This window comes from Syngnathus floridae, chromosome 6 (genome assembly GCF_059516105.1).
Source record: "Syngnathus floridae isolate MCC-2025c chromosome 6, RoL_Sflo_1.0, whole genome shotgun sequence".
Taxonomy (NCBI): Eukaryota; Metazoa; Chordata; class Actinopteri; order Syngnathiformes; family Syngnathidae; genus Syngnathus; species Syngnathus floridae.
Genome location: NC_142418.1, coordinates 6,928,465 through 6,941,627, shown reverse-complemented (window position 1 = coordinate 6,941,627; position 13,163 = coordinate 6,928,465).

Sequence of the window (13,163 nt, the reverse complement as noted above, 5' to 3'; positions counted from 1 at the left end):
CCCTTTTTAAAATGGTAGACCCTCATTAATGGTATTTCTGTTATATTATATACTAAGGGTTATCTTTACCAAGATTTAGTGAGTGCTTAAACATAACTTAAACATAAGTTAGTCAACACTTATATTGACTTGATCTTGCTATATCGTGAGCAATCCACCACTTTTTTCTTTTCTTATAAATGAGAAGACGTCATTAATGATACTATAATATTTCTGTGGTCGGATAAGGAATTAAACAAAATAGAAAATATGACTTCAGTTTTAACTTGCTAAATAGTGAGCCCAAAACTGTTTACAATGCCCTTTGTAACCAATGCATGAAAAATTGATAAATGTACGCTTATTTTCAAGATTTTTTTTATTTATTTTTGATTTTTAAAAATATTTTTGTGTGTGTAATTGTATTATATTTCAATATTACCTTTTTAGAAATATTCTCCAATTTTTATTGTACATTAGCTGGGAACAGTAAAGAGAATGAAATGATCAAAACCTATCAAAGGCTCCAAAAAACAAACCAAAACTATAAACAGAGGGGAAAATGACCTCTGAATTAGTCAATAAGATGTATATTATTCCAATCTTGGCCTTTAACATTCACCTTCATATGAACTAAACAGCCACCAAGAATGAATGAAGATGTCGTTTTCACCTTTCCCTGCTTGCTTGAGAAGACACCAGCACGGCCCGGTATCGACGGGCCTTTGCTTGCTGTCTTGACACGCAGACAGGAAGTCACTGTTGCATGACTTGGATATCGGCACCTTATCCGATGCGCAGTGAGGGCCGCCTTGTCTCTGCTGCCTGCACAAACAAGTTGTAGCCACAAAGAAAGCAATTAATGGTATCATTTGGGTCTTTGGCAATATTTGTGTCATGTCGTGAATCTTGCAGACCGCATATTTTTAATTTTGATCTGGGGCAAGAATATCCTTATGGTAATTGTCTTTATTAAAATAGGAAATATGTACCGTGCAGATATTTTAAAACATATTAGTAGCCTTTTTTGACTGATAAATTGATGATTTATCCTTAATAAATATTTCAGAGGAAAAATCAGCACTCGTTTTTGTGAAGAAAAAAAACCCATCAATTGTCACAGAAATAAGCTTATGACAATTTCATATCTGGATCGTATGAAAAAATAATTTGCTTTTTATATTGCTACCATACAGGTATTTATTTTTGCAGGTGCAAGTGACCTTTGACCTCTGTATGACTTCTTACACTGTTGTTTAGTATAGTTTTTTACTCTTTCACTATTTTGAGATTCCCCAATGACCCTTCACAGATCAACATGTCCCATTTATAAAAGGGTGTGCACACTTGTGCAAGTTATAGGTAACATGCCTTAGTGGAAGAGATTTTATCTTGCTGCCATATTTGAAAAACCTGGGCTTTGGATGGTTTGTGTAGACGTTTTAATGCAATTATATTTTTTTCTAAAACCATATGGTCTAAATCACTCCTCACGATTGAAACGAGCCGACAACTCCTTCTCAAATGTGAGTGTGTGTGGAGTTGGGGAGGTGCGGTAAGGGGGGGGGTTGTGTGTCACAGGTAGCCTGGGGGCCAGGTTGCTGTTGACAGGGACGAGGGTCTCAGATTTGAGGCAAGCCGTCACACCAGTGACTGCAGCTGCCTCCCCGAGTGACACCTCCCTGTTAGTGGGAGAGACGTGCCACTCTGCGTGTGTGTGTGTGTGTGGACGGCCCCAGCAGGACTGATGAGGTGGCAGACCTTCATGTTGCACACCTAAGTGGAGTCCTGCCGGTGTCTGGACAAAGTGCACGGTGAACACAATACACAAAAGCATGTGGAAAACACACACACACACATGCACACGCGTGCCCATGTCTCCAGAGAGCCTCCAGTGGCGTATCGCCATCCCACCTTATCTAATTTCATTAATGTGATCCCTGTCCGTCCCGTGACGGCTTAATGGCCATTATTTGTGGCTCCCTTCAAATAAAGGCCCGGGCAGTAAATTGCAGTCTGTGGAAATCGAGATATAAACGCCACCCTGCATTACTGTATAATATCTTTGCCTTTAATTAACTGAAAGCCATGCCGACATTTATTGGATTGCAAGTTACTTGTTAATGGCTATAAATTGTGCCACCCCTCAAAAAAAAAAAAAAAAAGAATCATTGCTTATTTTACATCAATAATTTGTGGACCTTTCCCTAATGATTATTCATTACTTGCCTACGGGGACTGTCGTGTTTGGTGAGCTAAAGTGAATGAAGAATGTAAAGATTTAAGTGGGCAGCGTCTACTTAGTGTTATGGCTTTTGGTGCCATGCATTAACTGTTTCGCCCTGTTGCCGTCCCGCCTGCATCTGGGTTCCCCGCTCTGTGAAAAATGTGTCGCGAAGGAATTTATTGCGTGGCTTTCATTCCATCAGTACGAGCTACTTTCATGCAGAAAGTGCTGTTTTTTTTTTTTTTCTTCCTAAGCGGCATTCTGACAGCGCAAGTATATTCTCCTGTTGCGGCGGAAAAGAAAAACGGTGCTGGTGTGGAAAGAAAAAAAGTGCTTGGCTGTGTGCATGTTAGCTATGTACAAACTACACAGCCAATATACTGTAAAAATGTAATTATGGCTAATGTAAAAAATACAATAAAAGATACAGTAAATAATTTAGTCAATAAGAATTGCTAATTTGTATTAAAGAAAAAACCTGCAATTTCTGGAATATAATGCACTTTAGTATTAAAATCAAAATAAACCTCCAAATGATGATTTTTCTTTGCTCTCATGCATAATACGCTCCTGCGATTTGCTGGTTCCTGTATTCAATATCTAAAATTGAAGTAGATCCTCCAAACCCGGTCCTCGAGGGCAGCTGTTTTGCGTGTTTTACATGTCTCCCTCATCCAACACACTTGATTCAAATGATCTGGATCGTTATCAAGATTCTTCCAGAGTTTGCTGATAATCTTTTGAACCAGATGCATTGGGCTAGGGAGACATGGAAAACATGCAAGACAGCGGCCCTCAATACGTGAATCACTTGACTGAGTTCTTCAATCAAACTTTTGTTCTGACCAACCACGACGACAGAAATCCTAATCAGACAATTATAGAAGCACTAACCTCTTTTTTTAGTGAAAGATGTACAAAGCGGCTCTCAATTACAAAATACTGTATTTAAGCACAGTTTACTTGTTGTCCAAAATTACATCTATATACTGTAATCCTGCTTTTTATCTCACAACCATGCCCAATGACGTAAGTTATAAAATGAACCCACAGTAGTTGTTTTCCGTAGGTGTAAAACACAAAACCCACTTAATAGTGTTACTGCAAACCGAGAGACTGTGATAGATGGGGGTCTCCTGCAGGTTGTATAGTGTGAAGGGCTTCTTTTACTTTGCACCTAATGTGGCCAGTGTGTGCGTGAACTCACTGTATGAAGCATCTGTTAGTGAAGAACTTCCTGTTTCTAGTTTGTCACTAAAATGTGCGTGTGTGGGTGTGTGTGTCCATCCGTCAGTCAGCCTCCACCAGCCCACTCCTCGGAAAGAACATATTCCCTGTTGTTGGCGGGCACCCGTCGGAGGGGGCGGGTGGCTCTCATCACGCGCCGCCACTTGCTCGGCGCTGGCATTGATCTGGCGTGGAGGGACGAGAGATCTGACAGGCCTGCCACAAAAATCAGAGCCATCGCAAAGCCGAGCCGCATAGGACACACACACGCAGGCGCACACAAACACATTCCCAAAGTCAAAAAGAGCAGTCAGTCAGTCAGCCAGCCGGCGCGTACGCATGCAGCTCGGGCCTGTCAGTACGCATTGGCCTGAGCAGGCAGGCCCATGTAGAAGGAAGAGAATGGCAACTGAAAGCAGTTGGACGGAGCAGAAAATGTAATCACAATATGTATGCAAAAGTCATGCTAATTGGGAGAAGAATGATGTCTTTATGGTTGTATTTAAAAAGCACACTCTTCATAACAAAATCAAGTGCATTTAAAAACAACTGGTTGTCAAAGTTTTTCAAGTTACCGTACGCATCGTTGCGAGCAAATGAGATAAAGCATTATGAGATGAAACATTAGTTTAAGGAATTAAGTAAAAAACATTTTTAAAATAAGAACTGACACATGGATGTTCACACGTCGACTAACCTGCCTGATGTTGTTATAATGTTAGTTTTATTTTTTCTCAATTTATCGTCATTTCAATGGACGCACACACACACACACACACACACACACACACACACACACACACACACACACACACACACACACACACACACACACACACACACACACACACACACACACACACACACACACACTCAAAGTAAAAAAATGCAGTCAGTCACCACTCAGGTCGGGTCTGTCAGCTTGCATCGTGCGGACCAAGTACGCCCAATGTTGAAGGAAGAGAATGGCAAGTGAAGGCAGATGAGATGGAAAACACGCTTTAGATGATAGAACATGAGAGCCCACTCAGTCTCGCACTCCCGCAGACCCCCTCCGCCAATCCCGTCCCACGTTAGCATGCTGCCCTCGGGTGCTCGGGCCTTCCTCTCCGAGAGGAACGCGTTCATCCCTTCTGCGAATGAGCAACTGTGACAGGGACGGAGAGGGATGGGGGGGTTGCCGTAGCAGCGGTGGGGTGACGATGGTGGGGGATGGCGATCATGTTTGCTCCGACAGACATTAGAGATGTTTTGTTTGTGCAAGGCTGACAGAAAAAAGTCAGCGAAAATGCTGAGCGGAGATCCTCTGTGAGTGACATGCATTGTGACTTTTTTAAGTGAGTGTGTGTAGAAGGGGGAGGGTGGACAGTTCACTTTTTGGGTCAAGTTGACTTTGGAATCGTTGCTCACGACAGCACTTTACAGTCAATGCAGCTGCACGTTAAACACATTCCTTCACTTGATGTCTGTCTCTTTTCATAAATTTCCGACAGGTTCTCCTCTGTCCGCTCAACCCGATCAGACTGCAGCACAGTAGAAAACTTCCACAGAAGTCATATTCAAAAGTGCATCAAAAGAAGAGCTAATGAGAGAAAAGAATTGAGCCACTAAGAAATTGCGTTGGCAAACTCCATTTTTAGCATTTTGAGTGAAGAAATCAATCACAAATAGATTAATAGTGTGAACCACCTTCCAACACAGGTTCTCTGCAATCCCACAATTTTCTGAATATTTTTTGTCCAATTATGACTCAATTTCTGTTGTGGTGCAACAAATGATTATTTTAAATTTGGATTCACTTATGGTTTTGGTCCATAAGATCCGTCAGAAAGTCTGCAAAAATGTTGATGAACGTTTTTCCAAGTAAAAGCAGATGTTTGCAAATTGTTTATTTAAAAATAAATAAATAAATAAATAAATAAATAAATAAATAAATAAATAAATAAATAAATAAATAAATAAATATATTTATACAAACCAATTGAAAATCTTTGGAGGGAGCTTAAAATTCGAGTTGCCAGGTGACAACCTCAGAACCTGAATGATTTGGAGGCTGTCTGCAGGGAGGAGTGGGCCAACATCCCTGCCGAAAGGGCCACAAAGCTTGTCACCAACTATAAAAACCGTTTGACATCTGTGCTGGCCAATAATGGCTTTTCTACAAAATATTAACATGCTGTTTGTCCAGGGGTTCAAATACTTGTTTTTCCTCATCAGACGGTTATCAATTTTTATAAATTCATATGATGTGAATTTCTGGAATTTTCTTTGGGATTCTGTCTCTCACTGTTAGAATGTACATATGATTAAAATAGTAGATTGTTGCATTCTTTGTAAGTGGGCAAACCTGCAAAATCAGCAAGGGGTCAAATACTTATTTCCCCCACTGTATATATATATATATATATATATATATATATATAGGGTTTTGATTCTCTTTGTATTTTTGTAGATGGGCGCAAGTAGAAAGGGCCGTCTGTGCCGTTGTAGGAGTGAACAGTGAACGGGGTCAATGGAAGTGGCTCCCATCTTTCCCTTGGAATGTTTTGCTATCTTGACCGAACCCTGACAAGCTGACATGAATGTGAATTTTGCTGCTTTTGCTAATAATTGCAATTATATGCCCCTCAGTGGCTTTTCCAAAGCCTCAGTTACTTTTTAAACAGGTTGTTATGATATCAAAGTTCGGTTTCAAGTCTCAGTTTGCTCCCTAACTTGTTCACCAAAGACTATTTATGTGCTTTATTACGCCTAGTGAGAGTGAGGGCCACATGCACTTGTTTTGTTTATCTTGATGTCACCTCTACACACGCGCACACACACATGCACACTCACCGAGACGTCATTATTAACAAAGACTGAAACAGGTGCTAAACTTCCCCACCTCTCATTAATTATTGCTCTTTAATTTCCACACACACGCACGCACATGCACGCACACACATGGCGAGTTTGAGCCATAAAGCTTTCTGTGGCAGCAGCTGATGCATGGCAGCTTGTTGACACACACTAACAGTGATATATAAGAGCGGATGAATCTGTAATTAAGCTTTGGCAGGGCCCCGCACACTTCCCTCAGAGCGGCACACTTCATTATCTGCCCCAAAACAAACTGCTCTGCCATACATACACACCAGCCAGCCTTAATTTAAGCAGCGGTTAAAAAAAGTCATTGCACGAAATTGCATCTGTTTGCTTTGCTGCAGTATTTAGTATTTTTGTTTGTTATCCTACTGACAAGGCAAAGGGGTTGAAACTTCTGTTTCAGCTTCAGGTTAAAATTTAAGATGAAATAGGATGTAAGATTTTTTTTTTAATTGGGAAAATAATAATGCAACAATGATAAAAAATACTTATGAATACAAATCTGAGCATTTATTAAAATGGTCCAAATGCCCCAAAACAGTCAAGTTTATGGGCTCTTAATTCTTTTCGAATTTGCTTATTTTTTCCACATAGATATTGTCACTTTTACATAGTGTACATTATGTTGCATTCAGATTTAATTTCAGGTAACTAGACACATGATAATGAAACCATACCTTTCCCACAAAAACAATAAAAACAGACATAATGCTGTGATATTACATCTCATAGAAACGTAACTAAAAAAATAAAATCAGTCATAGTAAATCAAATGAAAGCAGGCTTTTAAGTCAAACTTTGAAGCCTGTCTTGTGTTTTTTTCAAAATAGGCTTTTAAGATAGTTTTAAACACATTTTTATTGTAATTTTTTTACTTAAATCATCAAAGTATTTATTCCTCCAAATAACTATAAACTATAATAACACAAATTCACCACCTGCCACATACCCCCCCTCCCAAATTTGATCACAATGCTAAACAAATGTTCCATGCGATGGCGTTCTGAAACAGGTTTATGCTGTAAGCCGCATGCAATCATTGAGCAGCATTTGCCCTGATGGCTGTAGGCACGTCAGCGTGGAGTGTGGGGGTTTGGGGGACAGAGAGCGGGTACGGAAGGTTGGGGACGGGTCAAGAGTCCTGACCTGTGATGATGGCCCTGTTGACAGATGTCATGTCAAGTTTGTAATGGCTGTGTTTTAATGAGCTGTGAGTCACCGTGGAACACACATGCACGCACACACACATACACACACCAGATCACTGTCACTTGTCTCTGACGCAACCTGTCGACCTGTCGGTCAGTCAACGATGACTGCATCCTTACAACAAGCACTGCATGTTGTGATAGGGGAACTCCCACCAGTTCCTCCCTTACCAACATTTTGCACGCTTACTGTTTTTTTAATCAACATGACTGAGGTGTTATATCAAAATAATGGATATTTGAACAGAAATGGTGAAGCAACACATGTAGATAGACAGATAATGCAGCAATCCTCACAGGCATATCTTATTTTTGCTCTGCAAAAAACAGGAAGGCTGGAATAGAATAATGGCATTTTCTTTCATGTCAGTGCGGAAAGATTATTTGAGAAGTACAATTGTCAGAGCACTTGTATTGCAAATCAAATTATGAGCATGGTCACAAAACTCGATAAGCTCGTACTTGAAGGCATCGCTGTAGTTCAAAGTGAAAACGTACCAGACACTATGATTCCAAAGCACTTGAATATTATTTCAAACTCACTTTACAACATTACCCTTCAAAATAAATTACTTACACATGCTGCCTGTCTGGCATTAATTTTCCCGACAGATCCGAAATGGCATTATTAAATTCTGTCCTCAGTTTCAAGAAACATGTTAGTGATGCAATTATTAACACTAAACATGTCAAAACAAAATCTGCAATCCGGCATTTTTCAATTCATCATATATTTCCTTTAACTCCATGTCCATGCTAATGTGGTCTTCTCTTTTGCACCATCTCATTTTTTTTTTTTTTTTTTTTTTTTTACTATTTGGCTCCAGGCCCATTCTCCCTCAACTCTGGTCTTTTTTTTCATCATTGTTTGACCAGCCTGACTGTACTGTATCTGTACAAATGAATCGTGTGGGTGTGTGGGGGGCTTCCTTAAGAAGTGTTAAATGCTGAGTCGCGTTAAATTCTAGCCAAAGAAAGCGTCTCTCCAAAGAATTAGCGCTTAATTAGGTCTTAATTAGCATAATTATGCGCGCTAACAGTGTCTCGACAGAATAGCGGTTGTCAGGAGGCTTGAGCCATCTGTAAGGGCAGAGGATTAATACATCATCTTTTTACACGCTATCGCAAAGTGCTCTTCATTAATCAATGTTGCCTTTATAGCGCAGGAATGTTGGCATTTTGCATTATGCACCATTAGAAGGCTCCCATTGAAGCCGCAAAGGCTCTAATTGGGCCTCGTGTGAGTCCTAACACTTGACGGGAACGCACACCGTCAAACGGCAGGGTTGGGTTGACTATAGTTAGCGTGGTTGGAAAACCGAGTACGTGATGTGTAGGAGAAAAAAGTGGGGCTTGTGTGTGAGGTGAGTGGATTGACAATGAGAGGACCGGCTGTGTGGTTGATGATCGATAGACCGTCTTGAACTTGTTGGACACCTCTTCATGTTTGGTAATCAGCGCTGCTGCGTAAGGAGATGACAAACAAAAAGAGAGTGCAGGAGGACAAAAAGGTCCTTCTGGCACAATTCTTGAAACTTTGGACACCAGGTGACTGAGGCACACCACCCAAAATGAAAATCAATCAATCGCAGAATTTTTCTCTTAGTGGCTAGATCCTGGGTGTTCATTCCAGACACATCCACAATGGTTTTGCTATATTGAGAAACCATATTAAAATGGATTTTTTTGGGCAATTTTGATATTTGGCAAAAAGAAATCTGATCACCAATTAATCAGCCAATGAATTAAGAATGTATATAATAAATTAAATTACTCAAACATTACAGGCAAAAATATTGATTTGACTGTTTTATCAAACGTTGCCCTTTAATACTTAACAACAGAGAGAGGGAACAAAAACACAGACAGGTTTCAAAAACTAGTTATGTACTTTTAAATGATTTCTATTTTAACAGAAATGGTAGCAACGTATGCAAACAAACAATACGACAATATTCTAAAATTCTTTGCAAAGAATGACTAATAGTGCAGCAGCAGTTATGCCGTTTTAAAACAAAAAGATGTAATGTGCCTTAATCCTGATTTAATCCTAATTCTTTATATACTGAAAATGGAAAATGCCATGCGCCATATCTCCATTAAATATCATTTGATAAAGTTGCACTTGTGTATAGGCTTTTGAAACTTGTGCCTTTTGACTATTATGCTCTAAGCATTTCTTGTTTCTTCTCGTACCTTCATTCCATGTGAACAATCAATGTCTTGATGGATAACAAGCATGGCACATCTCACCTTCCTCTATAAGGAGGGCTGACACAATCGTTCCCGGTCGCTGCCATTTTCATCCATGTGCACAACACACACACCCATTGGCACAAAGTGTGGTCGGGCCACATACACACAGATACACAAACAGACGTCAGTGGCGATCTATAAGAGCCCTGAGCCTTAGGCGACCTTGAGACACGCCACTAAGGCCTTGCCAATAGCGTTGTGTGTGTGTGTGTGTTTGCGTATGTGACACACATTGCTTTCATTTCACGTCACTGGCAAAACTCCTGCTAAGATGCAACACCTAGAAAGTAAATATGTTTTTGCAGATTGGAATTAAATGCCTCCCCCCACACGCACACACACTATGGCGCACACACATACACGCACACACACATTCAGTTTGGGCTCTTGAGGGCATTAGCATTATCGATGAGCTCACCCCATCACCTCAGACACGGGCTCTTAAAAGAGAATAATTTCATGCAAATGAGATATTGATGAGTTAATGATTAATTGGCTGCCCGGCCGTGTTAATATGCAATAGCTGTCGTGTAATATGCATTTCTAATGACTCTGTCTCGGCGTGTTCAAACAAATGGGCCACTTTGATCATCAGGCTTTTCGTCGTGTTCACTCCCCGGGACGAGGCCTCAGCCTTGAGGGGGCCTTAGGAACCAGCTACTGTGGGAAGGCACGCTGAGACAACGAGGAGCTTATGTTATGCATATGTGTGCCTATTAGCATGGTGGATTATAAAACACATTACATTGTGGTTGTCTGGATGCTGTCAAAAACGGGCTCACTTGGGCAGGTCAGGACATTACAACAATCCTGCAAATGATTTATCGGTCAAATAATATTCACAAATATTCTTGAATTTTTGGCTTCCTGCATTACATCCGGTAAAACGAATTGTTAATAAAAACATCCAGGTCTCCAGTTTTATCTAAATACCTATTACACATGGATAGTATGAATGACGCAAGGATTCATATTAACTCAGTCATAGTGTGTGTGTGTGTGTGTGTGTGTGTTTGCGTGTGTGTGTGTGTGTGTGTGTGTATGTGGCAAGGAGAATACAGGCTTTTAATGTGTGCCACAGGAGCTGCAGATAGATGGACGGAGTGAAAGGACAGGACAGGATGAGACAGGCAGACCCACGAGTGGACACCTGTTGATGGCTGCCACTCGGGTGAATAATGTGTTGTGGGACTGAGTGACGGCGGACGCGGGACAGCTCTGACCTCACCTCATTTAATCAGGAAGTTTTACAACGAGGCCACCGATGTTGTTACTTGTAACTACTCCAGGTTTTTCACCAGGAGGTCTGACTTGGTGTGTATGACCACTCAGAGTAATGCTCAGTATTCATTGGATTTATTTTTTTAGGTATATCTCACATATTGTGAGAGACTTTGTCATGTTTAATTTGTGTGGATTCTCACAAACAGTCAGATGTGAACACGAAGAACCAAGCAACTTAAGTTTTATAGCTGTGATAAATCATCTGCTCACACAAGCGCTCAGTGCACTTTTCTTTCCAACATAGGCTTATTTTTTTCATTTGATATTTCCAATGATGAAATATTGCTTGATGAAACAAACTGCAACTGACCCATTTGAGGGTGTTTTGATGAAGAACGTCTGGAAGAAGCTGACTGTTCTCTCTTTTGTGATTTGGTTAATTCTCCGACAGACAGACGGACAGATAGATGGACAGTTTACAGTATTGAGAAATATGGCCTGGGTGCACCGCAGTTAAATCAACAAGATGAATGCGGAAACCATCTCCAATAGCATTTCAAACAATTTTACTGTGGGGCGTTGTTGAAAATCTGACATTAATGGAAATATGGTGCTGAAAGTGGAGACCATTTCCAGTGGTAACAAGAAATAACTTGATGGATGGAACACGAGACTCAAAGAAACATACAAGTTGTAACAACCAAGCGCCTGTGCTCCAGTATTGCCAAAGAAGTGCTTATTGGGCAGTCAAAGCTTTGCAAACCTCCTTTTGCAAACCGCAATGCCGCTGGAGATTTTTGCAAAGAAACATTTAAGTCGCGTACACTTCTCCATAAATGCTGCCTTTTGATTACCAATTATCTCAACAAGATTATTCTGATTAATTATCTTTGGTGTCTTACAGCGTTTTATTTTTCTCCCCAATGTGCTTGTAAAGTGATGGCAGCCAACAATCGTAAATGCTAAACATGTTTTGGAGATATCGTTGTGTGTGTGGTGTGCGTAGTTGCTCATTTTGAGTACACCACAGTGAACACTTGCACGAGGTTGCTTACAATTTAAAAATCAGTCCAGATGTGGAAAGTCAGAATGTGTGACCTGTTTTAGCCCAAAATTACAAATTAAAATATTTATATGGTGATACAAGCTGTATCAAATACATATTTTTGAATAAAGCAAAAAATTGTAATAAAAAAAAAAACAATATACAAATTGAAGGAAATGAATGTGAATTTAACCGATTTTATAAAGCGTAATTACCAAACTGTACACTAGTTTGCAAGTGTTGGATGTTTGCTTTTTAAGGGGCGTGGCTTAGTCAGTGACGAGTTGGAGTCAGGTTGTCTGGGTAGTCTGTTCGTGAACATCCGGGCATAAGATGTGCTCTTAAGGCGCTTCTTGTGCGTGTTCTCATTTTGTATGTCTACGATTGACTGCCATAGGAACCACAAGAACACGTAACCATAGTGACGTCACTAACCGCCATGCATAATATCATCTATTCAAACACGCTTTGACATGATTTGTTTGTCTGACATCTTTATTGAACATCATTCATGGCGTCACGTAACAAGGGCATCATTCTTTCCTGCAAGTCTGGCCTCCTTTTAAGTGCAATGTTCATGTGCCGGTCAGGTCTGATCAAGGTAAAGATCCATTAAGTTAGTATGCAAATGTATGTATGCGAGGGCCATTGATTGGGGTGAACGGGGGCTGTTTTTTAAGGCGCACTGACGCTGATGAGCAGGGAAGGCTTGGCGTGACCTGTCTGGGTCTAAGTCAATATAGTGTCACATTACTGCACAACTCAATCACTTACAATCTGGAGTGGGCCAGGTAATAATGTCATTTCCTGTTGTGAGTGCTCACAACCACACTCATGTGAATGTGACCTCTACAAACCAGGAGAGCGGTGGCTATCTTATAATTTGGATGGCTCTCGACAGAATTTAGGAGCATTTAAATGTTTTTTTTTTTTTCTTTTTCTCAAGGGAATGTGAAACTGAACTTGTGAGTTCAGCTAAAATGAAGCGACTATAGGACTGCTATGCTGGTTTTATATGATGAGACTTACCTCCAAATTCTATATCCATTGCAGGTCAACAATTATAATTAAAAATATCAAATTTGATCTTCAATACATGTTAACATTACAGTCAAAATAAATTAAACATATC